Source organism: Desmodus rotundus, chromosome 5, assembly GCF_022682495.2.
Source record: "Desmodus rotundus isolate HL8 chromosome 5, HLdesRot8A.1, whole genome shotgun sequence".
Classification (NCBI taxonomy): Eukaryota; Metazoa; Chordata; class Mammalia; order Chiroptera; family Phyllostomidae; genus Desmodus; species Desmodus rotundus.
Window position 1 is genome coordinate 29663978 of NC_071391.1, and position 5161 is coordinate 29669138.

Below are 5161 nucleotides of genomic sequence, written 5' to 3' on the forward strand. Positions count from 1 at the left end.
ACTTTTATGTACCCTTTGAGGTGACTAATAACCTATAAATAACCTTCAGTTATATATATACAGAGTCAAATTAGAGCAACTGCACGTATGTTACTGGGGATTCCTAAACTTTTAATGGAAACAATCACCTTCATATTTTCTAAAAGCCTTTGATCACTCTAAAAAGTATAGAAGGTAAAATAGCTGCATGTGGAGGGGCAGTTAAGGGGGAAATGTACACTATTCTGAGTTACCAGAAGAGCAGCTTCAGTAATTGCTGCCATCTGTGAAGTATCTGAGACTAACTGTAAATCTTTCCTCATGACAAACTTGCGTGGTAGGGATTATCCACCGAAGAAGAATTGAAGCCGGGAGAGGTTAAACAGCTTGCAAAGAATCCCACAGGACTCTCATCATTTGTCTTCTGTGTTTTTCTTTGTACCACACTGAATACTTATAACCAATCAGGTAAGATTTAGAAACCCAGGAACTCCCAGGGTACCTTCATTGTTCTTCCCAGGAACCATCGGCCTTGAAAATCCTAATCACGCAGAGTATGAGAAAAATTGCTGGGCGTTCCATTCTAAGAGAATTATTGATATGATCCCAAACAAACAAACAGGAAATAATGATACTAATAAATAAGCACAAAACCTTTCCAGCCCTTGCTGGAGAACTCAGGACCCTAAGGAATGAAAGAATAACCACAAACCAGACACCTGAAAGTCCCGAAGTACCATGTCACCCTCCTTCCTCTCTTCGATGTGCTCACAGGAGCCACTCTGACCAAAGTGACGGCCAGGGGAATAAACGGGGGGGGGGGGGGGGGGGGTGGCAAAAGTAGGTTCACAGTTGCATGGTGGCATTCTTTTGAGAAAATAAAGCTATTGTAATAATCATAACCTGTGTGTCTTTTTTCACATGAACAACTATAAACCTACTTTTGCCCACACTTGTATGTTCCATGCAAAAAAAATGGCTGAGTAGTGGAAAGGATATGGGTAGGGTATGATTTTGAAAGTTTAATCTACCTAAATCAGTATAAAAACAAAGAACAGGGCTAAGAATCAAAGTGACTCCAGAGTAAGCAAGATCCAACAGAAACCTGGTGATTATATTAATTAGAAATACTCTGCTTTCAGAGAGAGAGCCTAAGATACCTGAATATCGCTGACAAGAGGCCAAAGATCCTTCACAAAATGCAGGTTCTTCCAGCAGAAAGCATTGAGGAACACAAAGATCAAGGTAAGGAACTACGGCTAGAGTAAGTGCCCCTTGGCTGTATTGTGATCTGTAATGGCGGAACATCTCACCGCACTAAATGTCTAAAGCATAGTAACTATTTATTTATCTTGCAGTGTGTGGGTTGTATATTCAGGCGCAGCTCTGTTGGTCAGTTCTAAGGATCTTTCATGAGATTATAGCCAGATATCTTCTGGGGCTGCAGAATTTGAGGGTTTGGTAGTAGGAGAATCTCGTTCCAAGTGGACTATTCGATACCTGGGGAGTAAGTGCTGGCTGTTGGCCAGAGGCCTCACTTTCTATCTTTGTGGGCATGTCCACAGGACTGGTCAAGCATCCTCACAGCATGGCAGCAGAAAAGGGATCCAAGAGACAGAGGCATATTTTATGGCCTTGCCTTGAGTGTAACTTGACCGGCTATCTGTTGTCTTCTCTTGACCACACGCACCAGCCTGATATAAATATGAGGAAGTGAGGTCATTGGAGGTCAGAGGAAGTTCACTACCCTGTTTTCCAATCTCTTCCCTACAGCCCTGAAAAATGGCGTGTGAACTGTTCTGACTACCGATGTGAGAAGAGTTTGGTGCTCTAAGCCAAGTTCAAAGTTATAGCAATGTAGCAGAAGAGATCTGTAGTTGGTTGCATATGTCTTATTTACATATCCAGCATATCTTGTCCTTATTTTTATCCACATTGTAAAAATAAAGCTATTTTATTTAATCCTGTTTCACTAAGAAGCTTATCATGCTATCTCGTTAGAAATATCTGAATAATGGTATTTACCAGAAGTACAATTTACTGAGCACTTAATGATGTGCCAGTCATGTGCCAAGCACTTAGAGCCATTATCTCATTTAAGTTTTATAACTCTGTTAGCCTCATTTTTTCAGGTAAGGAGACTGAAGCAAGAGAATTTAAGGAAAATGCAAACGGCACTACAGCTGAGATTTCAACTTGTATTGAGTTGAATCCAAAAATTATCTTTTTAACCTCTATGCACTTCTTCTAGATTCTTATCGTACTCTAATAAGCAAATTTTGTGTCCTAACATTAGCCATAGGAAAGGGGTTACGTAGTTAACATCAGAAGAGAGACGGTTACTAGTCCTAAACAATAAAAAGAGAGACTGACATGTACTGAGGGGATTGAAAGAAAGGTACTGGAGCTAGAGGGAGTACAGCAAGGTGGGGGGTGTATCAAGAAGGGAGATATGCAGGAAAGAAAAACGTGGTAAGTATGACAATCAGGTCCACAGCCCCTTAAAACAACCAGACAGAAAAAAAAGATGAGTATCTCAGAAGATCTGGGCTGTGTTAAGTGCTCAAGGTGTAGGAAGGGGAGCAGGGAGCAACAGGAAAAGCAGGCACATACTTGGGATTCAGGCTGACCAATGTTCAGATTTGGGAAGCACTGCCCCTAGGCTCTTGGTGATCTTCAACAAGTGACTGGAACATTTTGAGTCTTATTGCTCTAATATTTAAAATGGGAGGGATAATGACCATATCCGCCTTATTAGGTAGTTGTGAGGATTGAAGAAAATGCCATTATTAAGAGAATACTAAGCACATAGAAGGCCACCAAGAACAAAATTTACTGTGTTCCCAAAACTATGCTAAGTGCTTCATACACATTATTGTATCACTAATACAAGCTTGGATTCTCCACTTTATAACATAAGGTCCTGAAGAACATAAGGGCAGGTTCCTATTATGCCAGAACAACTGAAAACTGAACTTAGTTCATCCAAATGGTGATAGAACATAATCATTCTCCACAAGGATTCTTTGATTAGAAAATCAATAAAAATATTCTTGTTTTGGGAATGAAAGACTCTTAAATGCATTCCTTTAACATTTGTCATTCCAAAATGCTAGCACTTCATTTGCTGTTTTACAAATATTTGTTAATTAACCCACATCCCTTCTGTTCCCACAACTGAGTCATAAACTGTGGGGTCCAATACTTTTCTTTGTGCTTCATACTTGTTATTTCCAGCATTTGCTACATTATCGAACAGAGGGAGCCCTCAAGTATTTGTTTAATTAAATAAAAGAAGCTTAAAGGGTTAGGCTGAAGAATAGAGATGAATTATATTTGAAACTGTAAAACATATATATATATACATATATATATATATATACACCTGATCTTTTATTATAATTATTTATTTTGCTTTAATTAAGGCTTTTAAGATAATGTTCCTTATCCAGAAGAACATTAGGCAAGAGTCAGAGGACAAATATCATCTTTCATGAATAAAGCCAAATATTTTTTGCTTTTGAAAACTAGCATTTTTTAATTTAATTTTTTCCAGCTTTATTGAGATATAATTGACAAAGTTATAGGGCATTTAAAGTATACATTTTCATGATTTGATAAATGCATGTACATCAATTACCAGTCACAGCAATATTGTGATGGGGGGAAATTGCAAGTACAGAAAAGTGATCCATCAGCTTCAATAGAGTTTACGCCAAAACAGGAGGAGCATGCTGTACATTTCCTAGTCCTTGAGTTCCTCCACAGACTGGGAAAAAAATGAACGGGTTCTCGTTTGATTCTCAGTAAGCCCATCTTTATTAGGCACTGTGACTGGGCATTGTGTTAAACAGAGAGATACAAAGATGAATACGTTGGCCTTGCGTGCCCTCGGGGAACTTAAAATGTAGTGGGAGAGAAAACATTACTGTAATTCAGGTTAGACCATGACAAGTGATATATTTAAATACTAGGGGACGCATCAGGAAAGGCATATTTCGGCATAAAGGAAGCCTAGAGAGTAACTAGGATTTTGAATGTCAGGAAAAGGACAAGGAGAGAGCTTGTTGTGTGCTTATTGTTTGGTGTGTTAGTTTGAATATAGTGATCTTTACTCAGCGCTGAGTTGTTTGCACAGAAGGTTGATGCTGAGAGAACCACCCTCCTCTCAGCAGCTCCTTTTAGCAAAGAGAAGCCGCGTGTGTCTCCAAACCCTGGAAATGAGGTGTCATTGTGTCCTGCTGCAACAGCTTGTTTTACGTTAATGTTGCCATATTTGTTTTTATGTACAGAAAAACTAGTAGGTATATGTATCCCAGTTTGGTTACAAACTCCTTACCAGTTGCCTTTTCAAGATTCACAAGCTGAGTACAAACGAAAATAACATTTGCATTTCTGGCTCTAAAAGCAATACATGCATTTATTCGTTACTCATTTTATGAGAATTTAGTGTGCTGCCTCCACCAGAAACAACAGTGTAAACACCAGCATTGGGCGTGCTCACAGAAGAAAGGAGTCATGTGAACAGAATGAGCATCTGGTTCATCCAAGTGAGAAGAGTAGCCATGATGGGGGGGGAGGCGCTATAGAGATAACCATGGATGTGTTGCGTGCATTGTGCAGGAGTGTGGGGGAGACACCCTGGCATTGTTTGTGAAAGAGGAATAGGAGGAAAGAAGGCCAAGTGTTGCCGATGAGGGAATGATCTCGAATATTTTTCTTCTGTCACTGGGAGCCACATTTTTCAAATGCACACACAACCCAAGATGTGTGTTCCAACTTGCTGCAGTTGTTTCACTGTGTTTATGTCCTCCTTCTGGTGTTAACTTTTGCTGCTAAGTACACCATGTATTCGACAAATAGTCATTGAACACCTACCATGCCTGGGTGTATGCACAACAGTGGGAAACAAGAAAAAGTGCCCCTTTCATGGAATTTAGAGTGTTACTGAGTTTACAAACAAGCGTATATTTCAAATGTGAAATAATGTGGGGGGGGGGGTTTGTCATGAGATACTTAAAAGGAAAAACATGTCAGTGATGCTGAGTCTTCCTGGAAATATCAATGAGTACAACTATCTTATTGAGATTAATTCCATTAATTGGTAGAACTAAACAGACATTATTCTGACTTTTTACCAACGTGATTTTCCCATGGCAGCCCTTGTTGTTTTCATAGGATA

The 5161-nt window shown here is 39.4% G+C and overlaps 1 long non-coding RNA gene across 2 annotated transcripts; it reads left to right on the top strand.

The window, feature by feature from the left end:
- The first annotated feature begins 252 nt into the window (after positions 1–252).
- Positions 253–4729, top strand: LOC128780967 (uncharacterized). Of its 2 annotated transcripts, none has more exons than XR_008426905.2 (3): positions 253–447; positions 1122–1224; positions 4423–4729. It is a non-coding gene; the product is annotated as an uncharacterized lncRNA (long non-coding RNA). The 2 variants fall into 2 exon arrangements; XR_008426904.1 differs by lacking the exon at positions 4423–4729 and adding an exon at positions 1753–1877.
- The last annotated feature ends 432 nt before the right edge of the window (positions 4730–5161 follow it).